This window comes from Acinonyx jubatus, chromosome A3 (assembly GCF_027475565.1).
Source record: "Acinonyx jubatus isolate Ajub_Pintada_27869175 chromosome A3, VMU_Ajub_asm_v1.0, whole genome shotgun sequence".
NCBI lineage: Eukaryota > Metazoa > Chordata > Mammalia > Carnivora > Felidae > Acinonyx > Acinonyx jubatus.
The window spans coordinates 12,921,449-12,946,276 of record NC_069388.1 but is presented as its reverse complement, the minus strand read 5'-3'; the positions used below and the strand labels follow the sequence as shown (position 1 = coordinate 12,946,276).

The 24,828-nt window shown below is 51.6% G+C and overlaps 1 long non-coding RNA gene across 1 annotated transcript; it reads left to right on the top strand.

Moving 5' to 3' along the window:
- The first annotated feature begins 13,497 nt into the window (after positions 1–13,497).
- On the top strand, positions 13,498–15,365 carry LOC128311351 (uncharacterized). Its single transcript, XR_008289752.1, has 2 exons — positions 13,498–13,716; positions 13,980–15,365. It is a non-coding gene; the product is annotated as an uncharacterized LOC128311351 (long non-coding RNA).
- Positions 15,366–24,828: the final 9,463 nt, after the last annotated feature.

The following is a 24,828-nucleotide window of genomic DNA, read 5'->3' as shown; positions in this document are numbered from 1 at the left end:
GCTAAAACACACAGACATCCCCATTTTGGTTTTTGAACAGTCAACAGCGGGGAGCGGTGGGGAATAACCAGGTAATCAAGGGACACTGGGACTCAGCCCAGCCCACAGACCCCTTCTATTGACTCTGCCTGCCCTGCCTCAGTTATTGTGTTTCCTTGATGCGGAGGAAGGGACGGAACAGAAAATTGTGGGCAGGGCTCAGTCTGGGGAAGGGAGAGTCATGAACTTGAGGCCTGAAGGAAGTCAGTGTGTGGTAACAGAATGGTTTTCAAAACTGTTTGCCCCTATACACACGTGTATACACAGATTTGCCAGATCTAAGAGCAAAAAAGAACATTGTATTTCAGATAAACAAAGAATAATTTTTTAGTGTATTACCAAATATTACATGAGACCTGGTTAGACCAAAAAATTATTTGTTGTTCATCTGAAATTCAAATGTAACTGGGATCCCTGCATTTTCTCTGACAACCCTAACCCCCCTCCGGCCCCTTTCCACATGCACACTCAGGCACTCACTTTTCTCCTAATGAAATCTCATCTAGGACCCAACATAAAAGGTGTTAAAAGTCAGATCTGACCCCTGAACCCATGAGGGTTGGGGCACCTCTAGGACACTGGTGCAGTGGAAAGGGTTTGTGTCCCAAACCCAGGTACAGCTTTCTCTGGGTCCAAACTCCACCTGCCAGCCTATGACCTCGGACAAGACCCTTTACCTCTCTGAGCGTCAGTTTGCTCCTAAGATTCAGCTTACGCTTGAATCTGGGTGTTTGCACATCTGTGCCTGCGGGGAGGCCGGCCCTGTCCCCTCCACCTGCCCCTGCCTCTGTCCCACAGGGCCACCCTCCCTTCCTTTGGGGCAGAGCTGGGAGCCTGCTCTCCCGCGGGGTCTCTGGGGACAGAGAAGCAGGTAGGATGGGCTTTCCCCGGAGGACACGGGCGTCTCTCCCCAGAGCAGCCAGTTACTCTCATCTGGCAGTTAATAGTGAGGGGGATTTCTTCCTGCATCCCGGCTACCCATCACAGAACCCCTCCAGAACAGCTGGACGGTTGTAATTCAGTTAAAGCCATTCATGCGTTTATAAAGGGGGTGGGGAGGACAGACTGGAGACCACTCACCTGGCAAGAGAGGTTCCTCCGGCTTTGCCTGTCCCACCTCATGGAGGACAGAACACTCCTCAAAACAGCCCGTCCGGGGGTGCAGATTAGTCTTCTAATAAGCGGCTCAAAGGGCTCGCTGGACATTTGCACACGAAGGATGTGCCTTCCTTGGGCCACGTTTATGTACCTTCCACAGATGAGGGGTGGGTGTAAGGTTTAGTCTTTGGGTATATTTGCTGCCTTGTTTGCTTTCCTTTTTTGAATTTGAGTTCTTTTGGGACATTAATAACATGTTAAGTTCCCAAGCTTACTGGCTGAGTGATGAGTTAACTAGGAAAAACCTGGCTTAGAGGATGACAGTGTGCCTATGTGTGTGTGTGCGTGCATGTGTGTGTGGCCACATGAGACTTTGTGTGTCTATCTGCCCAGGATGTGGCTCCCATTCAATGATCTTGAAGATCCAGTTCATATATTTGCAAAGGCAAATCTATACAGAGGGCATCCGCTGATATTTAAAAATCATTCACCCTGATTTGGGGATGACTTTTCTCTCCATCAGTCTGGAACTGGTGAGTGTAAGTGTTCACATAGCAACACGGGGATTGTTTCCAGTCTGTTGGATGAAGTTTTGGGGTGATGGGGGGAGTTGATGGGGTCCAGAGCCAATGGCCAAGAAAGAATTCTTGAAGATGTCTTTGGTGTTAAAGGACCCACGGGCAGAAGGAGCTGCACTGGGGTCGTGATGGGTAATTCATCACATACCCTCAGATTAGCAGGGGGTCAGGGATTGAGTAAATCTGTAAAGTATTTTGGAAGCAAGGTTTCCGGGACCTTGAGGGGCTAGCCGTTGCTAGGGAAACACCATTTATCACCATTTAGTAAAACCTCAGTCATGAGACCCTTCAGATGCCTGGTGGGGGGTGAGCAGAAGCTTGGAACATAATTGCCAGCATATATCCTGGAGCGGCTGAGATAAAGGAAGTCGATTTACAGGGTCCTCGAGGTCGGGACAATGTTAAGCTAAGGTTCTCTTTCGCCCCCAGCAAAGTGTCATCCTCGAGGCAGCTGAGCTTCTAGAGGGAAGTCACTCTGCCCGTCTCAAGGACTTGTCAATGGGCTGTAGACAGTAAGGGAATTTAATTTTTCATTTGCCTTAGTTTCCCACATCACCATGGCAAGCACTTAAACCCCTTTCTTTCCTTTGTGCTTAGGTAGCCGGGAGTGTTCGAGGAATATCACACAGATCCCACCTGGGGGGGGGGGGGGCTGCGGCTAGCTTGCACCTTTGCCCTTCAGCCTGCCTCATGCTCCCCCATCATGTTGATTCCAGCCAGACGGGGAATCTCCCTAACCCATCCGATCCAAGGACAAACATCACCTCTTCTTAGACATCGTCCTTCAAAAGGAGGGCATTCTGTCCACCCAGAGACCACCCCACCCTAAGCACTTCATGCTCACTTAGCATGACCTTGAAACAGGAGTCCACATTGCCCAATGGCCCTGGATTCTGACTCATACCTTGATCTTCTGAAAAACTTGACCCATGGCTTTGTGTACCTCGACCCTACTGGAGATTCAGCTAAACTCTGTCCCAGCCCCAGAGGCATTTTACAAGCAGGCCTCTTGTGTGTGAGTTGATGGGTGGAGCCATCCCCTGGGGACCAAGAGCAGTACCCAAGATGTGTGTGGCCATGTGGAAGCCAGATGTGTTGGGGGGGAATGTTGTCAACAGCCTTCCTCAGCGGCTCACAGTCAGGGTCCGCAGGGTCACTTGACCCACCTTAGCGTCCGCAGGAGGGGATTTTTTTGGCTAAAAGTTTGCAAAAGCTACTAGTATACAGAAGTTCAGGAGTGGTTCCCACTCTGGTGAAAATTGGATCACCCACAAAGCTGTTTGTGGCCTGCTCCAGATAGAGGTGGCCACTGCACAGAAGATACCCAACCTCTGAATGCAGTGTATCTATTTCAGAGAACAGGGAGCTCTGACGGACTGGGATTCTCAGTACCTTGGAGTCCTGACTGTTTGAATGTGAGTAGAGATTTATACAGCTGCAAAGAGTAAATAATTAATAACGGCTAAAGCCAGTGCCTCCCAAACTTTAATGTGCATACAAATCCCCTGGGTTCCTTGTTAAACAGCAGCTATGAAATCATTAGGTCTAGGACGATAGCTATAACAACCTCCCAGGTGAAGCGCATGCTTTGGGTCCAGGGACCACACTTTGAGTAACAAGCAATCACTTGGGACGCTTTAAAAACCCACCAGTGCCTGAGTACTATCCTCAGCAATTTCTGACTTAATTGCCGTGGAGTATGGCATTGGCATATTTTAAATCTCCCCAAGTGCTTCTCATGTTCAGCCAAGACTGAGAACCACAGGCTTAAGAAGAGAGACAGTTCATTACCTCACATAGTAATAAATATAGCAAGGGACATTCCTGGGATCTTTCCATCCTTCTGCTCAAACATCCCCATTAGACCATAATGCCTAATGGTCTCAAGGCAGCTGCATGGTTCCAGCCATTACATCCTCATCTGGGGTAGAAAGAAATGTCAGGACTCTATACTGTCTCTGTCTTAAGGAAGTATCAGAGTACTTCTTAGAACCTAGCTGCCAGCCCCATCCACATCCCCTTTAGATGTTGCCTTATGTCTTCTCGGCCCATTGTGGGTTATACATAGGGTTGCCAGATTTAGCAAATAAACATATAGGCTGTCTGGAATTTAAAACTAGGACATACGCTAAAAAAATTATTCGCTGTTTATTTCAAATTCAAATTTAACTGGCCCCACTGATACACCCACACACAAACCAATCACAGACAAAGGGAAACAGGGCTCTCACACCTAGTTTAGCCTTCAGCCCCCACACTGACCCATCCCTGTATCCTTTTCTCAGCCTGAGTCCCTCTCTCTAATTGGTTAGATTTGGGTCACATGACTGTCTCTGAGCCAAATGCTGGGCTAGAGGAATGGAAAGCGCTGATTGGTTTAGCCTGGGTCACATGTTCCACTTTACCGACAACTTTTCTAAGGAGAGTAAGGGAGGAGCAGTGCCCCCAAAGCGCCATCACCCAAAGAAGGGTGTACTAGCCATGGCTTTTTTTTTATTCTGATGCTCTGCTATCTGGGACCTTGCTGACGCTGGAGGGACTGCCCCTCCCGGGCTAGCCAGTTCCTAGAGATGTGTTTCAAACACATACAGCCAATCCAGAGCGCACACCCCTCCACCTCCTTTTTCAGGCTCTCACCCTCCTGGCCCCCATCCAACTGCCCTAACCACCCGGAGGCAAGGTGTAGCAAGACAACCAGGGACAGCCTCTCCACCCCAGAGCCCGGGGAGATCACTCAAACTAGCCAGTCCCCAGCCTGCTTGCCCCGCTCTTTTCCCTCCTTTCGAGGTCACAATAAAGATTCTTGCCACAGATCCCCCTCTGCCTCTGCCTCTGTCCCTCCGAGCACTCCCCTCTCCCACTCCCACGGCTACGTGCAGCCCCCCTGTGGCTTCTGTCCTATTGGTCTTGCTATACCTCACATTATCTCTTCATACAGTACCCTTGAAAACAGAGGGAAAAATTTTTTTTTCTCATTTAAAAAAAATTGTTGAACACGTACTGGAGTTCAAATATATTTATCAAAGCCACGATGTTAAGGGTTGCACATTCAGCCATGCACAAAGCCCACACGATGCTTTCGAGAGATCCTAATGAGGTAAGATAAATAAACCTATAAAACATGTGTCGTGTCAGATAGCGGTAAGTGCTGACAAGGAGGATGGGGGAGGGCAGGGGTGGGAGGAAGGCTACAATTTTGAATCGAGTGGCCACAGAGGGCCTTGCTGAGGAGGGAACTGAAGACGATGAAGGAGGGAGCCGGGCAGACAACTGGGGGAAGAGCAGTGCAGACCCAGGGAACAGCAAGTGCAAAGGCCCTGTGGCCAGCCAGGATTCTAACTGGCTCCTCCTGCTGCTGGGTCAAGGAAAGGACTTCAAGGGAGGAAGGTGACAGTGGTCGTCCAGGCAGGAACCTGCTATTGCCAGTGCCTACTTCCCTGCCCGGTACATATTTGGCCATCAACAAATACTTGTAAGATGAAGGGAGACATGGTGGCAGGGCTCGCTCACCTCCCTGGAAGGGTCCTTGCCTCTGTTGCAGGGTCTCTGGCCCCAGCACGTGGGGCATCTCCACACTCCCCTCCCACTGTAGCAATTTCCTTTCTTACACCTTCATAGAAGCTTCCATGTCAGACCAGCCCACTTGCTCTGTCTTTGACCACTTTTTCCCGCTGCCAAATCCCTCTTTGCTCCTCGTGTCAGGTTTGGGAATCCTCACGGCCCTCTGAGCTTTTCCAGCTGGGCCTGAATGAGGTCTCGGGGGTTCCTCCGCAGGGTGGTGTGCAGGGCCCGGCCTCATTGGTCACCGAGAGGCCATTTCTCTCTGCAGACCCACAGAAGAAGCCAGAAGCAAGAGTGATGTGTCTGAACACTCCAGACTCACTAGGTAGTTACAGAGACAGCTTCCTGGGCTGGAGGCTATTGCCAAGACCCACGAGAAGAAGCATGGGGAAGAGAAGACCCCATGAGATGGGGGGTGGGGCCGAGGGGGTGTCTGCACCATAAACAGAATATCAGGTTGCCTATATCCTGGAGACGTTCTTGGCTCGGCCACTTTAAATCTTTTACTAGAGGGGCATCTGGGTGGCTCAGTCGACTAAGCGTCCGACTTCGGCTCAGGTCATGACCTCACGGTTCATGAGTTCGAGCCCCACGTCGGGCTCTGGGCGGACAGCTCGGAGCCTGGAGCCTGCTTCCGATTCTGCCTCTCCTTCTCTCTCTCTGCCCCTCCCCCAAACTCTCTCTCTCTCTCTCTCTCAAAAATGAATAAACATTTAAAAAAATTTTTTTTAATCTTTCGCTAGAAAGAAAAACCCGAAACTAGGTGAAAGGGAGCGGAAACCCTCCTGTCATCTTTCCCCCACATTTTATTTTGAAAAACTTTTAAACGCATTTTACAAGGAGCGCTCTACACCCCACCACCTAAATTCCACCACTAACGCTTTGCTGTAATTGCTTCCTACTTTATCTAGATGTCCCACGGCCATGCCACGATTCCCTCAGCACCTGGAGAGAATACTGGCCCTTGGCCAGAAGGCGGAGCTGGAAGATTCCCTCGGAAGCCGACTCCTCGAGGGCTCAGGGCTCCGTTTGACAGAACATTTCTCTCCTATTTCTCTCCAGCCACCATTCACCCACTAGGAAACCCGGAGGAACCCAGCTGGCACATCGCTAATGTCCGCGAACGTTCTCAGAGGACCAGCTCGGGGGCCAGGGCGCCAGGGACGGGGGTCACAGTCTCCCTGGCTCCATCCAGCCTGGCCCGGGGCACCAGACGTGGGCTGCAGACCCCAGCCCTCCCTAACCTGGGCATCGGAGACCCCAGAGCTGGAGGGGCCTTTGAAGGTCCCAGGCCCAGCAGCCGCGAATGCGGCAGACACGATCCCTCCTCTCCGAGGGTGGAGGAGACAGAGAGTCGTGTTAGAAAAATGAACGCGTGCCATCATTTCAAAGACACAAAAGTGCTAAGTAGGAAATGAAGAGAGGGGGTTACGTCAGACGGGGATGGGCGGGGGTGGAGGGGCGGTGCAGGGGGGGAATCTGGGGAGATGGAACCAGGCCGCAGTGAGGAGTTCAGACCTTATTCTAAACGAACAAAAATGGTCTAGGGGCTTAAAAAGGTGAGGGACATGACCCGACCTAGGCTCCCGCAGGACCTCCGGCTGCCTGTGAGGAACACATCATAGGCGGGAGGGCAGAAGCAGAGACCCCACGTAAGAAGCAGCATCATTTCTAGGCAGGAGCTAATGAAGTCTGGGCCAGGCTGTGCAGGGCAGGTGGCAACAAGTAGTCAGACTCCGCCTTCTGTATTCGGGGGATTAGCCAAGAAGAGAGCAAGGGCTGCACCTGTCTTTTAACCTTGAACCACCAGGTTGGTGGACTGAGCACCAGCTCCTCTCTCTTGGGAGCAACGAGCACTCAGCGCAGGACCCACGGCTCAAATAGGCTGAATACGAGGCTCTGATTGTATCTTTGCTTCACTGACTCCTGGTGAAAACCAACAGAATATCCTGGTATAAGAAAGTGGGGTGAGGGGCGCCTGGGTGGCTCAGTCAGTTGAGCGTCCGGCTTCGGCTCAGGTCGTGATCTCGCCGTCCGTGGGTTCCAGCCCCGCATCGGGCTCTGTGCTGACAGCTCGGAGCCTGGAGCCTGATTCTGTGTCTCCCTCTCTCTCTGCCCCTCCCCTACTCACACTCTGTCTCTCTGTCTCTGAAAACTGAATAAACCTTAAAAAAGCAAGCAAGCAAGCAAGCAAGCAAGCGGGGTGGGAACATCAGGGAGGACAGAGGGAAGCCTTAAGATATATGTACGTGCTTCCCTCCATTATAAAGATGCAAAGACTGAGGCACAAAGAGGTTAAGAAACTTGCTCTCTGTGCTACAGCCGGTAAGTAGGAAAGTCAGCATTTGAACCCAGACTCCGTGCTCTTAGCCACCGAACTATTTAACCAGTGTCCTGGCAGAAGATTCTGAGTTGTTCCAGTCTGAAATGTTATTTTTCCCTGCTATAGACACCCGTCTTTGCGCCCTCGAGCGAGCATTTCTGAAGATGAATTCAGGGGGTAGATGCAGTGGGTTTGGGGTCCCTCGCGATCTGTGACACCTGCCAGCCCCACCCAACAGCCCTGCACTCGTAGATCAGTGCCTCAAAGTCTTTCCTTCTGTGAAGGAGCAGGTGACCCTCCCCAGTGGCTGAACTGGCATTGGGAGGTGGCTGGGCACCTTGCGGGAGTGGAGGATGGGAGGGGAGGCCGAGTCTTTGGGACCTCTAAATCCAGCCAGGTCAGTGATGCTCATCCCCAGAGCCCAACATATGATCCCATAGGCGCTGCGGCCAGCAGGGGGACTGGGCTGCTGAAAAGCGTACCGCCTCTTTTCTGCTCATCTCTGTGGCGCTTCTGACATGTCTCTGGGCTGAAGATTTCTTGGCTAATCCCAGGCTTCCTTCCAGTCCCAGGGTGGAGAGTGCCCGTCCATCCTGATTAGAATCAGTGCCAGACACAACCAGAGGAGGGTCTCATCCTGCTCCCTATTTGCAAGGTTGAGGTCTGGGGATTTTATACCATGAACGTCTTTGCCTTTCCCTCCATGAAATGGGCGTGCCTCCTTAAATTGTCACTTGGAAATATCAAAAGCCCAGAGGAACCGGTCCTATGAACTTATGGGTCAATAAGTAGCCTCAATTGTCAGCAAATTGGCAAATAAATTAGGAAAATTCCTATGTATGGGTGATGCTCAGAGACCTTCAGGCTTCTGTCATCAGGAGACTAAGAAGCAGGAGAAAACGTGGAAGCTGAGACCTTGTTCGCGTGGTGTCCTTTGGTCAGGGAGACGTCGCAGCCACGGACCCTGGCCAGGTGTTACTGGCTTAATCGAATGCAGACAAGCCTTTGGTGAGTCTTCTTGGGTGCAGGACTCTGCCAGGCCTTGGGGACACCCAGGTGAGTATGGCCTTCACCTTTAAGAGTGAACTGTCCAGCCCAGGGTCCCCGAACATCAGCTATCCACCTATAGCCTCAGGACTTTGCGACATCTGAGGACAAAAGAGTGATTGCCAATGTATGGTGCTACACTACGCCCCCACTCCTGGAGCCCAGGGGGTGTCTGCACAGGCAGGGGTGTGTCTGTGACCAGGAGAAGCAAGAGTCCCTCAGGAGAGCAGGACACAGACTGCTCAGGGACTCCTGGCTCGGGTCACATCTTACTCTGCCTCGGGCAATTGTATGACCTGGGACAAGACATTCTCCATCTTGGGCCTCAGCTTCAGCATCCATGCAGTCAGGAGTGTGGACCAAGGAATCACAAAGGCCGGTCTGCCCCGCCACCATAGCGGGGGGCCCAGCATCCGAGAGATAATAGCCTGTGAAGTCGGTCACATTATGCAAAGCCCATCCAGGTCAGAAAGGCGGTGCAGATGTATCCCGAGAATGCACCCGTCTCCCTAGCACAGACAGGGAGGTCCGCCTGTGCAGGCAGGTGAATCCTGGTCTCCGGGAACACACTGCAGAGTCCAAGCCCACAGTGACCAAAGGGCTGCTCTGCCTGCATCGGTCAGGTCACTTCCAGAGCGAGGGATCCGGGGGCATTCCTGGATTGGGGTCCGCTTTTCTCAGGACTGCCTCCACTCAGCCAAGGTGAACAATGACAGGGAGCCACTGTTTGCTCTGGGAGCAGGAGGAAGGACAGAGAGAGAAAACATAGCTTCCTAGCATGTGCATGCCCCAGGACTTTCTCAAGAGATCGCGACACCCAGCATCTCGAAGGTTCGGGTGTCTTGGAGCAGGTCACGAGACGTTTGGGGGGATGCCTCACTCAGACTTGAGGAGCTTCCGCAGCTTGGAGGGAAGAGGCTTTCTGGCCTGGCTTGCTGTGCTCTGATGGCCTCTTCTGGAGAAACTGACATATCACCACTTGAATCCTTCTCCCTTTGGCTCCCCGTCAGTTAGAATTTTCTGTTATAAGGAACAGAAATCCAAAGCAAGTAAGATTGTGCAAAGAAAAAGGAAAGTTTGTCTCATTAAAATTGGAAGTTCAGATGTGGCTAGCTTCAGGTGTGGCTGGATCCAGGAGCTCAGGCTGCATCTCCTGAATCTCTGTCTGTCTGATCTCAGCGTTCCTCTTCATGGCTTCACTCTCAGACCAACTGCCTGTGTGGTGGCACCTGTACAGCATGCCATCCCACAAGAATGATGGTTACACATTCTCATTATGGCAGGAAAACCCCCACTGGGCCTGGCATTGTCTTCAAGCGAATCGGGAACATAAGAGCGGAAATCTGGCCTGCGAGCTCTCATGTTCAGTATTCACCTACAGGGAGGAGTGAGTCCTTTCCCAGGTGTCTCAACCAAAACATTCCAAACTATGCCATATATAGTTTCCTTTTCAGAAGGCCCAGACATCTTGGTTATTATCCAGACCTGCTTGTTTTCAGGCATTTTTTCTTTCTTTCCCTCCCCTAGTGATCTTAATTATGTGAATAATATATGTAATTTTTTTAGTTTTTTTTAACCTTAGTTATTTATTTTGAGAGAGAGAGAGAGAGAGAGCAGGAGAGGGGCAGAGGGAGAGAGAGAGAGAATCCCAAGCAGGGACTCTAACATTGCGGAGCCTGATGTGGAGCTCGAACACACAAACCGTGAGATCATGACCTGAGCCAAAGTCAAGAGTTGGGCGCTTAACAAACTAAGCTATCAGGTGCCCCTATAATTGTAATTTGAAAAATTCAAAGGCAAAGCAAGAGTAGCCCTCACTCCCCACCCACTTCTCAAACGTGTCACCATGGGCCAGTATAATATTCAATGTGATGTGTGTAATGCTCTAAGAACACACACACACACACACACACACACACACACGCACACGGGGTGGGGGGTGCTGGGAGGAGAGAAGAAAAATAAAGAAGAGGGAGGCAGAGAGCAACAGGGTCCTCTCTCAGATGGCATGACCAGGAGGGCCTCTTGGAGGAGGTAACCACTACAGAAATGAAATAAGAAAATGAGCCAGATAAACACCTGAGGGAAGGGCAGTTCTGGCAGAGGGAAGGGCAGTCCCAGCAAGTGCAAAGGCCCTGAGGCAGGAGCTTTTCCTTTTCTTTTCCTTTCTTGTCTTTTCTTTCTTTTTTTTTTTTTTTTAGTGAGCTCTATGCCCAACATGGGGCTTGAACTCATGACAAGATCAAGAGTCACACACTCCACCGACTGAGCCAGCCAGGTGCCCTGCAGGAGCTTTTTCACTGTGTTTGCAGAACAGCACAGAGAGCCGTGTGGCTAGAGCAAAGTGGGTGAGGCAGGGGAATGGTAGGGGCTGGTTGAAGGGACGATGGGGGTCAGACCACGTAAGGCCTTGTGGGCCATGGTGAACACTTTGGCTTCGATTCCGAGCAGTGGAAGTTACTGGGGGAGTTTTGAATAATGGACTATGACGATCTGATTTAATGTGTTGGAAAGACCACTCTTCCTGCTGAATGGAGAGCACAGGGTAGGGGCCAAGGTGGACAGGAAGACGAGTTAGGGGATTCACACGACAGTCCAGGCGAGAAATGGCAGCATTTAGACAGAGCTGGAAGTCGGGGGCCTGGGTTTACGGACTCCAACTTTATTCTTCTCACCGTCCCAACGTACCCCACTCTACCTTTCCAGAAAGTTCCTGCCATCCCATAATCTATTTCTTTGTGTACTTGAAAGACATCACCACATGACTTTTCTATCAGGCACGTGCTCCCGTGTCACCTAAATCGGGGTTCACAAGAGCTGGTCTGGAGGGGGCGCTGTGCATATCTGCTACCCAGGGGAAGCAAGTCTCTGGACTTAGCCTTAACCATCAAAATATCTAGCAAACGCCAAGTCCCATTAGGAGGCAGTTGTTTGGACCCAGTCCTTTCGAATACTGAGTTCAGCATTTCAAAAAGTAGGTGACCTGTAGTGACACTAGATAATTTCACATGCCATGTCTGTAAACGTGACATATTTTTAAGGCAGGTATTTATTATAATGTATATTAGGAAAACCTAGAAAGCCTGGAGACGAGCTCCGTGATTTCACAGCCATAACTGCACGAACGAAGCTGAATTTGAAAAAGTGAGTCTGTTTACAGAAGACGGTTGATTAGGAGCGCAGGCGGGGCACGGAGGTGGCCCCAGCGACAGTCGTGAGGGGGTGTGTGAATGGGTGACGGTTGGGACACGCTGAGAATCTGGCAGGTGGGCGATTTGGACCCGGGGGTTCAAGTCCTATCTGGGGGTGGGGGAGGGGGTGGACCCTCCCCAGCCCATCGGAGTCACAGAGAAAGGTGTCGGGGTGACCTCACCCCCGGCCCCGCACGGAGGGAACATTCGGTCACGGAAAGAAATTGGGTCTGTTTTTTTTTCCCTACATTACAGGCTAATGTTGGAGAAAACAAATTTTGGTTGGCAGACCCGGCTTCATCTAACCTGTTGAAAACTGGCCTCTTTGGCCCCTTCGTGGCTTGTCTGTCAGGCCCTTGCCTCCCACCCGAGCTGTCTGCCTGCATCAGGGCTGGGCTGCAGAAGGAGTTTAGATCATATGTTTTTGTATAAAAGACGCTGATTTATAGAGCCTCTTCATTATGGTGGTTTTAATGAAGCAGGTTACTGTCCCCAAGGGGAGGCTTAACATAGAGTGCTGTTTATGTGTAGATGCCGCAGCCATTTTAAAGGATTGTTAAAATTGTACTTTAATAGCGAGTTGACATAAATCTTTGGCTGCCTTGTTTGGGCCGCGATGAATGCATCTAACAAGGCAATGGGCACAGGAGCTCACGGGCAAAAGCACCCAACGGCTAATTGCCTCTGAACTTAGCAGGTTGGAAACATAAGCACTCAAGACCCCGGTCTTTTCGCCCGGCAAAAATACGCAACGGTTCTGCAGGCTGCCTGCTTTTTTGCCAACACAGCACTTGGAGCCGCTGACTGCAGCAAGTGAATTATTCACCAGGTGGAAGCGTCCCCTGCATTCAGAGAGAAGGGTCTGGCAGGCCTGGGGGCAGCCAGCTTTTGCGCCTTTTTGCTTCGAAGGCTGTCTCTGGAGACCCGGAGAGGACGCCTTCTCGTTGCAAGTGCCTCACCATGGCTTGTGAAGAGCGGGCGAAGGCTTGGTCCTGCCCGGAGTGGCCTGGATTCCTGGGTTCAACAAACAGTTCTTGAGCACCTACCTAGGGCGTGGGACACTGGGCTTGATGGAGTCACTAAGGGGCTTTTAGTGGTGAGAGAACGTGGACCGAATACCCACACCCCCCGGGCTGCAGGGTAGTCCCAGGAAGGGAGAGGGGAGAGTGGACACGGCGAGGTGGGGCTGGGGGTTGTGAGTGACGCCTCTTCCAAGGAGAAGGTACCACTCAGGTCACTTTTACTGAGCCCCGCCCCATGGGGGAGGCGTGGTTCTAAGCCACCCCCTTAACCCTCACAACTCAAGAGGTGCAGAGCATTACTAGTCCCATTTTATAGGCAAGGAAACGGAATCAGTCACATAGAGGTTGAGTTCATTTAATCCGGTGAGTAAATGGCACAGTTGAAATTTAAACCACAGTCCGTTGAACTTCATAGCCTCTGTTTTAATCACTCTGCCACCTTGCCTCTCCTCCAAGGAGCTGCAGTGGCTAAAAACCAGATACTGAGCCCTAAAATTCGATACTCGGGACCCTGGCCCGGCTTTGCCAGTCCTGGATGACAGAAAGGAGACAGGAGCTGGTTGCTAAGCAACCTGCGCGTTTGTCAATCCTGAGCGGAGCCGGCTCAGGGGAGGCCCTGGTTATCACGTGATGGAGACCCGACCAATCAGAACGCCCCATTCCCCTGACTGCGCTGATTGGCTCAAGATGTGACCCAAGTTGCTGCAGAGGCAGTGGGACCTGAGACTTTCCAGTGATGGTGGAAGAGTTGTCCTCCACCTGCCGAGTGGCTGAGCTAGGAGGATATTAGTCCGGAGCTGCTAGGGGTCCTGCTGTCCCCAGGGGAAGGTCGGCCTTAGAGCAAAGCCACTATAGAGGTAAAAAGAGTCGAGACTGCATTCAGGATTAACCTGAATTTTATGTGAGCCAAGACAGTCCCTTTGTGCCGAAGCCAGTTTAAGTTGGTTTCGCCATCACTTGTAACCAAAAGTGTCACGACAGACACTGTAGGGCAAGGGTTAGTGCTCCCATTTGACAGATGATAAAACTGAGGCTCCAGGCCAAAGCCAAGAAAAGGGAAGGAGCTAATAGTTATCACTTACCACTTACAGTTAACTGTCCCGTTGCTTTTTTTTTTAAGGTGATTAAGCTGGGTTGCAGGCCCTAATGTGCCACTACTCACAGTGAGACTGCAAATCACATTGTTCCAAGCCTCCGTGTACCCATCCAAGCAATGACTAAGGATCCCAAGGATGTTCCTTGTGGTATTAATAAAGCTCTGCTACAGAAAGTTTCCATAATCAATAGGTTCCGGAAAAGTTGCACCGGCTAGCTTTTTCTTTGGAAAGTTAGCATGGCAAAGGTTTTGGAAATCCCAGCAGCCAAGACATATGTGTGTTCGACCCAGCATTTCCAGGTGTATAAGTTTGATTCCGAATGCATCAAAGGTGTTAAAACATGAGCAGAGAGAGAGAAAGAAAAAGACACCCAACGAGTAAAATCCTGCTTTGACATGTCAACAACTGTCACGAGGACCGAAAATTTGACTCAACATTGGAAAAAAGCTCATTTGGATTCCCTCAAAGGCTGAATAAGTGGGAAGTCATCCAGGCTGCAGCATGAAAGCTGCAGGTTAGACAAAGAGAAGAAATGTCCTACAAGGCAAGTCCTGGACATGGAATCAGCTCTTGACGGGGAGATGTCCACCTGCGATAATCCAAGGACTAGAGGAACTTCCCTTGAAACAGAAGGCAGAACATAAATTTAGACATTTCCTGTTCGGATGGCATAATGCAGAGCACAAAGAGGTGACCTAAAGAAGCCCGTTAATAGTGACTTCCCATTTCTGTCCCTTCCAGTTCTCTGAGGTTTCTCTGTACCATTTCCAGAGTGACTAACCCCAGGCTGGATGGCCAGTGCTCCCAGGGGCAACCCTTTCCTTTGATCCTGGCTGTGCTCCACCGTGTATGAATTTGAACTTTCTTCTGCTGGCTGACCTGTGGTTGTGTCTCCAGACAGACCTCATACCAGCAATGGCACAGCCTCTGTCCCTCCCAGCAAATGGCAGCTCTCAGGAGAGATGGAGGGGGGAGCGTCAATAAGGAGCCCACAGGTTAAGGGACGGTAAGGGCCCCGAGACTGACATCAGAGGGAAGCTGTCCCCAGGCCTGCAGACTTAAGTACGGCCCCACGGCCAGCTAGAGAGTCACCTGACAAGAGCAATGGCTTCAGAAGAGAAACTCGGCCGTTGCCAACCTCTGCGCTTTGCCAAATGGGGGTTGGGGGGACAGAATTTTTTAATTTTGACGAAGTCCGATTTATCTTTCCTTTACTGTCGGCAGTGCGTCGGGTCGGCCTGAGGAATATTTGCTTTTCCCAAGATCTTTCACCCCTGTTTTCTTCTAGATGTTTTAGAGTTTTAGACTTTAACGTTCAAGTGCATGATTCATTTGAAGTTAATGTTTATGTAGCATCAGTCAGGGGTTGAAGTTCATTTTCCCCCATATAAATATTCATTGACTTCTAAGCCATTTGTCAAAAAGGCTTTCTTTTCTTCACTGAATTACTTGGGCACCTCTGTTGAACATCGGTTGAATATAGATGAGTGATGTGTTTTTGGAGTCTCTCTTCTGTTCCACTGATTTAGGTACTTTTCCTTAAGGCCCTACCACCCCAGCTGGACTTCTATAGCTTGTAGTAAGTCTTGACATCAGTTAGCATGAGTCCTCCAACTATGTTGTTTAAAATTTTGTTGACTATTCCAGATGCTTTGTATTTTCATGTAATTTTTTTTTTTTTTTTAGTGTTCCTTTATTTATTTTGAGAGAGACAGAGAGCGCATGAGTGGAGGAGGGACAGAAGGAGAGAGAGAAAATTTTAAACAGGCTCCACGCCCAACACAAAGTCCAACACGGGGCCCTATTTCACAACCGTGAGATCATGACCTGAGCCCAAATCAAGAGTCAGACGCTTAACCAACTGAGCCGCTCAGATGCCCCTCATGTAAATCTTACGATCAGCTCATCAATTTCTAAAAATGCCTGCTGGAATTCTGGTTGGGATTGCATTCAATCTCTAGATCAGTTTAGAGAGAACTCCCGTCTTGATGATAATAGTGAGGGGGGTTTTAAGGTTTTTCTCTATTCATGTAGGTAATCTCTACACCCAATGTGGGGCTCAAATTCACGACCCCAAGACCAAGATCAAGGGTCGCATGCCGTCCCAACTGAGCCAACCAGGTGCCCCAAAGGTTGAGTCTTTTATTCTAGGAACCTGGTGTATCTTTCCATTTATTTCAGAGTTTAATGTCTATCAGCAATGTTTTGTAGCTTTTAGAATACAAATCCTGAGAATGTTTTGCTAAATAAATCCCTAAGTATTTTGAAGTTTTTTTATGCTATTGTAAATGGCATTTTAAAATTTCATTTCCCAATTGTTCAGTGCTAGTATATAGAATTTAAATTGATGTTTTCTATTGATTTCGAGCCTGCAATTTTTCTAACTCTCTTATTACTTTCTGTCAGTTATTTTGTTGATTCTTTAGGACAAATGTCTCTTTTATCCAATCGTGGTCCCCTCCCCAGAAGTAACCATTGTTTTTTAAAAATTTTTTTCATGTTTTTTTTTTTAATTTATTTTTGAGACAGAGAGAGACAGAGCATGAGCAAGGGAGGGGCACAGAGAGAGGGAGACACAGAATCGGAAGCAGGCTCCAGGCTCTGAGCTGTCAGCACAGAGCCCGATGTGGGGCTCGAACTCACGGACCGCGAGATCGTGACCTGAGCCGAAGTCAGACGCTTGAGCGACTGAGCCACCCAGGTGCCCCAGAAGTAACCATTGTTAAGTGCATCTTTCTAGATCCCTTTTTTACATATTCTCCCCACATGCATACGAGCCCATTAAAAAGGCATAATATTGGATCCTGTTTCATGAAAATGTTATCAAATCGGGTTGTCATTATGCAACTTGCGTTCATTCTTCAACTTACTTTCACCCAACACCATCTCTTGATGATTTTTCTAAGACAGTAATAAAGACCCACATATTTTGTTAAATCACCGGACAGTGTTTTCTAGTTAGGAGAAAATATGGTAGATAGATAGATAGATAGATAGATACAGGTATAGATACCGGTAGAGATAGAAAGAGATGATATAGATTCTGCCGTCTTCTGCTGAAGGACATTCAGGTCAATTCCAGTGTTTTACTATTAGGAGCACTGCCTCAAGGAGCATTCTCAGACATATCTCCTTGCCCGCACGGGTAAAATTGTCCCCAGGACAAACTGTAACTGGATCATGAGACACATACACCCGACAGCTTCAGAGATGACAAGCTCTCTCTGCCCAGGCTCTTGGGGAAACGCAGACCTGCAGGGCACCGTGTTGAGTCCCTGAAGGAGGGGGCTCTGCCGGGGGAGAGGAGGGCTGTGATTGTGCTCGCACGCTCCTTTGGGGACGACGTATGACTCTGCACTGGGACCGTGATGGAGGGGGGTTGCAGCGTCCCCTGTAGAGCTCTAAGGGAAGTGGACATCCTCCTGGCAGCCTCCCTCCTCTTCCTGGAACACTCCCCCCTCCTCCCCCCCCCCCTCCTCCCACCCCCTGGCTCTCCTCCCCCTGCTGTGTGGACGCAGGTCCTCAGTGCGGGGGGAGGAAGCAGCCTGACGGATGGGTGTGCATTCAGTGCTGCTCACTCGTGGTTTCCAAGCTGGGGGACGCGGCGCTGGGGGGGGGGGGGGGTGTCGGCAGCCCCGGGGGACATGCGAGGGTGGACAGAAGGGCTTCCTGCGGTGGCTCCTACTTCACAGGTTGCTTTCCGGGGTGCACATATGAGGCTGCCCTGTCGGGACAAGGGCTGCCGTTCTGGAGAGAGGCCTCCACCCGGGAGCCAGGGCCTCCTGCAGACTTCACCGCTGCCGTGGATGGAAAACACTGGAGACACCACTCCCTCGGGAGCTGCGGGTGAAGCCGTGCTCAAAACCCTTCTCTGGCCATTTCAGCTCCGTGGCCCTGGCCGAGGCAGGTCCCACCTCCCAGACTCGCTGTCCTGCTCTGGGACGAGGAACCACAGGAGCATCCGTGAGTTCTGTCTCTGCGCGTCCACCCCTGTCCACCTTAGATCTCCCACCGTGGACACAGCCTCCTTCACCCTGAGCCATGGTGGGGATTGAGCAGCACTGACCCCAACCCCCAACATCAGCGGGGACCTCGAGACCCAGGTGTGGCCAAGCCCACCTTCCATCCTCCTGGATGCTCTGGTTGGCTATGGGATGGACATGTGACCCCAAATGGGCCAATGAGAGCCTGTCCCGGGGCTTCGGGTGGATCTGGTGGGGAAAGATTCTGTGCAGGGGTGGGGGGTGGGGGTCGAGGGACGTGGCTGCGGGGCTGGTGGGGGGGAAGCCTGGAGCTGCTGGCCGTCATCTCGGTCACCCCCATGGAGACAACCTGCTAGAGAGTGAACCGAACCCACGGGAAAGCAGAGCCCGGGGAGGGAGAGGCTCTGCGTCATGACTAAGTTGTTGGAGTCTCTGGATCCAGCTGGGTCGGCCGCCCAACGCCCCTGACTTTCAGTTACATGAGCTACTACATTTCTGTTTTCACTTAAGTCTGTTCGAATTGAGTTTCTGTCGCTTGCAACCGGAAGAATCCCAATCCATGGAGCCCACGGTTTGCCCCCGGGACCTCCGAGTGGTGGAACCAGGCAGACCGCGGAAGGGGGGCTGCTCCAGGAAGGCTGTGTCCTCGCTATCCGGGGACCAGGCATGCTGAGGGTGTTTTCCAGGTGGGGCAGGGCGGCCCTGCGTCCCCTCTTCCGCCCCCAGGATGGCCTCGGGGCTCGGCACCCGGCTCACGGTTCCTCTTTCCGTGGCTCGCACGGGTCCTGCCCACTTGGCTTAGCCAGGCCCAGGCAGGTGGCCCTGGACAAGGAGAGTGAGCAGCTTCCTGAAGGGCATAGAATCTGAGCAGGATGAGAGAAGAGAGATACACAGGACATGTACCACCCTTGAAAAATCGAGTATGTGCATTTATCCAGTGTCAGTCCCCACACCACGCTGGCCTGGATCACGAGCTCCCTGAGGGAGGGGCGTGTATGGCCACTTCGCCACCAGCAGGGGGCATTGTCTCTCAGGATCTAAGTCAGATTAGGCCCCTCCTCTGCTCAAAGGTTACAGAGGCCCCACCTAACTCAGAGCAAAAGCTGAAGTCCTCCAGATGGCCCTCAAGGCCCTGGTCCCACCCAGCTGCCCCAGGCGACCTCTTACCTCAGGGCCTTTGCACCTCCTTTCCTTCCCCTGGAAATGCTCTTTTCGAAGGCCACCACCCGATCCCCCTCTTTCAATTTTTATTCCAACATCGTCTTGGCAGTGAGGCCGTCCCGGCCACCCGATCTGACATGACGCACCTCGTCCTCCCGTCCTGCTTTGTTTCCTCCACAGCCCCATTGTCTTGATTGGCGCCTCACCACGGCATTGATGTTTGTTTTGTCCCTTCCCCCAGACAAGGCCGTAAGTTCCACAATGGAAGGGATCTCAGTCCGCCGTCTCCACCGCACAGCACGCGGCAGAGTGGGCACTTCATAAAAATATGCTAAAGGAGTAGCTGAATCCTCCTTTCTGGGCACAGGGCCCCGATTGTCCTTTGGGAAACCTCTGTCCTCCACGTGAACCTCTGTTCATTTGCTGAGGGGAGTGAACCCCATACCCAACTCCATGTGGCACATGACCCAGACCGGGATGGGTATGTATGCAGGACCACTGAGGAGGTCTTGGGCAGGCCGTACCTGCACAGGGGGCTGAAATTGTGCCCACCAAGCCCTCGTCCTGACATGGGGCTGCCTCTCCAAGAGCAACGGGCACCTGTTGTAACCAACATCAGGGCACCCCAGGGAGCAGCCCTGGCCGTGAGCAAACCCCGTCACCTCGGTCCCAGCGTGTGGGTCAGAGATGGCCACTTGAACAGCTTGGGCCGGTGAGCCAAGTGGTCCTGAAACATGCACAGGTACCACCATCCCTCCAGGGTTGCTGTGCAGGCAGGTGACATCTAGCCCCCCGTCCCCCCAACCCAAGAGGGTAGAGGAACAGAGCAGTGATGAAATACTGAGGGGAAAAAAACTGGCTGAAGCCCCTGGATCCCGCCCTACCTGAGGCCTTCCTCGCCCTTGGGACTTCGCAGTTCCAGGAGCCCATCCGTACAGCCGCCCTCCGCTGAAGCCTGTTAGAGTTGGGTTTTCTGTCACCGACAGCTGCGGGACCCCCATCGGACCCGGGAGGTCGCGTAGTAACCCCCTGCAAGGCAGCTGTATACAGCTAGATGAGACCCTGTCCCCGAAAAGCACTCTGTCGTTCGTAAACACGGTATGGCAACAAAGGGCTGGAGGAGGTCTGGCGGGCCCCTCACCATCCTTCCTCTCCCTCACTCCCCCCAGGAGTCCTCCCCAGGGCAGCCTCTGCCCCCTCTGCCCACGAGGTGGCAGCTCCTCACCACCCCTCTCTTCCAGCCAAGTAATTTTCTTCTTTCCCATTCTGTCATCTGGAAAGACAGCAAATGGAGGCACTTAATCTTGCTCCTCCAACCCAATTGATGTGAAAGCACGCAGTGCTGGTGAGTGGCAGCAACGGCGAGGCGTTTGTATCAATTGGCAAAGATAAACACGAGCTTTGCGCAAGCTCCCAATGGAGTGCACCCTTATTAGAGGCACGAAGCCCAGCAGGGCGGCCCGGGGATTAAGACCACCACCCCCCGCCCCCGGAACCTCTTGGAGGAAGTAGGGATGCGTGAGCACCGCTACAATTGCATCTCAGACCTTCTCTTTCCCACGAGGTCCCAAGGGAACCTTGGGCAGAGCCGGGCAAAGCCTCACTGTTCCCACATTTTAGCTCAGCCAACCTGGAAGACCAAGTCTACCTCCTGTGTCCTCCTTCCACTCACTCTTCTCTACCACCACTGCCTCCTCGGGCCCCATCACACACCATGGTTCCCCTAGATCCTTGCGACAGCCTCCCGCTGGACTCCCAGTTTCCACGTGGCCCCCTGCGATCCAGACCCACATTCACTCAACACACACTGCGGTCAAAGTGAGCTTTAGAAAGGTAAATCAGATCGTGTCCGACCCTGCTCCAGAAACTTCGATGGCTCCCCATTGCTCTTAGCATGAAATCTGAACTCCCTGTCATGGGCTCTGAGTCCCGCGTGGTCTGGTTACCTCTCAGACCCGTCTCCCCCTCACTCTCCCCCTAGCTCACTCCGCTACAGCCACACGGACCTCCTCCCTGCTCTTCCAGCTTGCCAAAATCATTCCTGCCCCAGGCCCTTTGCACTTGCTGTTTTCCACACCTTTTCCTGTTGGTTCTCTTTTAACTTCCGTGTCTCAGCTCCAAGGTGATTCTCCCCCCACCCCAGCCAGGCTGTCACTGCCGTTTACCCTCCTCATGTCCATTCATTCTACAAACCTCTGCTAAACACAGGCCCTGGGGAAACAGCAATAAACAAGACAGAGAAGTCTCCTGCCTAATGGAAGCTACATTCTAGTTAGGGACAGTGGAGGGGGTGGGTAGAAAAACAGCCAACAAGGTAAAGACAGAGAAAAGATCTCAACGGATGATAAGTGTTATGAGAAAAACGGGGATGGAAAGGGAGTGAGGCTCTAACTGGAAACTGGTGGTCAGAGGGGGCTTCATGGAGAAAGCCACATTTGAGCAAAGACCTAAGGGAGGTGAGGGAGGAAGCCACGTGAGTGTCTGGAAGAAAGTCTTCCAGACAGAGGGAACAGCGAGTGCAAAGGCCCTGGGGCAGGAATGTGGGTGGCGCATTTGAGGAGCACTTTTGAGGAGCAGCGAGGAGGCCAGTGTGCCTGGGGCAGAGTGAATAAGGGAACAGTAGGGGAAATGAGGGGGGGAGGGGGTAGATCACATAGAACCACAGAGGCTGTGGCCAGGACTCCGGCTTTGGCTCTGAGTGAGGTGGGAGCGGAGGCAGATTTAAATGACATCCCTCGGTGAGAGCGGTTACGAATCTACCAACATGGCCCAGGCGAGCGCTGGATCAGGAACAATGAATTTCCACGGAGCGGGGTCACCGAGGAGGGTTGGTATTCACTCATTCATTCACTCCGGGTTTCATCCATTCATTCATTCCAGACCGAGCAGAGGCTCTGAATCCAGAAGGCTCCATCTCTGGCTCCACCATTTCCTTGCTGGGAGAGGCAAGGACCTGAACCTCTCTGGGCCTCGGTTTTCTCACCTCCACAGTGGGGTCCAACAGTACGAAACAGCCAGAACACGTGGGCTGCTGGATGCGGGGCCCCGCACAGAGCAAGCCCTCCGCAAGTCCGAGCCTCCTCTCCACCTCCCTTCCTTCCTTCTCTCCTTTCTTCTCATTAGACTGGAAGCTCTCTGAAGCCCGTGGCGTTTGTCTGTTATGTTCACCGTCCTATCCCCAGGGCCCAGGACTTTGCTTAGCACAGAGTGACTGATCCGTAAATAGTTATCAAATGGGTGAATCTCCCGAGTCCTGAGCAGACGGAAACACCTTGTCAGGGTCAGAGCTGACTGAAGAGGATACTGGGGTAAATGCCACATTCCAGAAACGCAGATCAAAGATGGGGCAGCAAGTGGGTCTACGGGGAACTGGGTCACCCAGCAGAAGGTGACAGGTGTCACCCGACCTTGTTCTAAATTCTAAGAGGGCAAACAAATGACCTTAGATAAATGTTTGATGTCTGTTCTAGGTCCTGTGCAAGTTGTATGTCGTCCATGGCCCAGAGAACCTTGTATTTTAAAGTGCTATATATACATGTGTTAGTACATTGAGGTCTGTTGTGTCATCCGTATGTTTTACGGGGGCGCTGGGTGGCCCGGTCCGTTAAGCATCCAGCTTCGGCTCAGGTCATGAATTCATAATCTGTGAGTTCGAGCCCCGTGTCGGGGTCTGTGCTGACAGCTCAGAGCCTGTTTCAGATTCTGTGTCTCCCTCTCTCTCTGCCCCTCCCTCACTCATTCATTCTCTCTCTCTCTCTCTCTGTCTCTCAAAAATAAATAAACATTTAAAAAGAGAGAGAGGGAGAGATGTTTTATTAAGTCCCAGTGCACAGCTTCATTGTTTACCTGTTGGTGGGTGGAGCAGGGGGTCCCTGCCTGGGGATTCAGCAGAGCCTGGGGTGATGGGGGTGCTCCCTCGTGTAGCCAAATAACAATGAAGGCTTCTGGCTGGATGAGCGCATACGACGCACGAGGCCCCGTGTCAGACCATCACGTCTGTGATTTCATTGACCCATCAGAAGCCTGTTTCAGGGGAATCGTATTATTATTTCCACTTTACAGATGATGGAACTGAAGGGCAGAGGAGTCCGGCATTTTCCCCGAGGTCACCCAGCTCTTAACCGGCGGAATTGGGGCTGAAACCCAGGTCCCACCCCGACTTATCCAAAGCTAGGGCAGTCACCTCGTCCCGGTTTGTCCAGGACTGCCCCAGTTTGAAATCTGCAGGTCCCGTTCTCGAGACCCCTGGAGCCTCAGACAAACCAGGGCTGTTGGTCATCCTATCCAGAACCCGTGCTTTGGCCCGCCACAGTTATATGTCCTCTTTTAGGAAAGCGTAGAGGTGAGGGTTTTCCTGGAGGTGTCTACTCATGAATCTACTCAAGATTCCTGGAGGTGTCTACTCAAGAATCTCAGAAAGAGAAGGCAAAACGCTGGAGGAGGGGGAACTAGCCATATTTCATTAAAATTTAGAATTTTTAAATTCTAAAATAATTATAGACTCATAGGAAGCTGCAAATAATATTAGAGCCCTATGTACCCTTCACCCATCCTTCCCCATGGTGACATTTCATACGGCCGTCATTCCGTATCAGGGCCAGGAAATTGACCTTGAGACAATACTGTTAACTAGACCCCAGACCTTATTCAGATTCAACATTATTTACACGCACTCGTGTGTGTGTGTGCATGTGTGTGAGGAGTGTGTGTGTCACATGCATGTACGTGCATCTAGTCCTATGTAATTTTATCCTATGTGTAGGTTCATGTAACCCTCCCCCCCAGGCTTCAAGACAGAGGACTGTCCCAGCACCACAAAGGAATTGCCTTGTGCTGCCCCTGGATACTTACACCCACTCCGTTCCTAGACCCACACCCGTCCCCACCGCCTGGCAACCACTGATCTATTCTTCATCTTTATAGTTTTGTCATTTCAAGAAGGGGATATAAGAGAATCACACGGATTCCTTTTCGTTCAGCATAATGCCCACTGGGGTTGCTCGCACATATCGATAATTCACTCCATTTTATTGCTGAGTCGTGATCCATGGTGTGGATGTACTTGAGTCTAACTATTCACTCGTGAAGGGCATCCGGGTTCTTTTTCCTTGAATTTCTACGCTCCAGCAGAGGTAACGGAGAATTTTGTTAAGAGGGCGCCAAGTGCCAAGATGGGAAATCAGGACTCGATCGTGCTCACACCGTGCCAGGAGATCAGGGTCTATATGAAGGGGCAGTTGGAGCATGGGGAGCTGTATGTTAGAAAGTATATTCAGTTATAAATCACAGAAGCCCAAAGCAAGAGGGGTAAAGTTTTGACTCATGGAAATGAAGAGTCCAAGGATAGTACTGCTTCAGGCCAGGCTGGATCCAGGGGGAGTCTGATGACACCATCAGATCTCTTTTCCTCTCCTCCTCACTTCTTCCTCCTGCTCCTTATTCTTCCTCCTCTCTCTTTCTCCCCTCCTCTTCCTCCTCCTTGCCCTCCTCCTCCCCACCCCTGGCTCTATTTTCCTATTGACTGTTCCCCGCAGGCCCGCTTTGAGTAGCACCACAGGAAGCTCCCGGCTTCCCTCATACCAGTCCAGCAATCTCAAGGAAGGGAAGTGCCTCTTTCCAGCAGGTTCCAGGAGCTCCTTAACCAGTCACTGAGGCTGGGGGAATGTGCTGCTCTCACTGGCCTCCCCTCGAGCCAGAGTAGGGTCAGCCTGAGAGTGGGGAGGAGAGA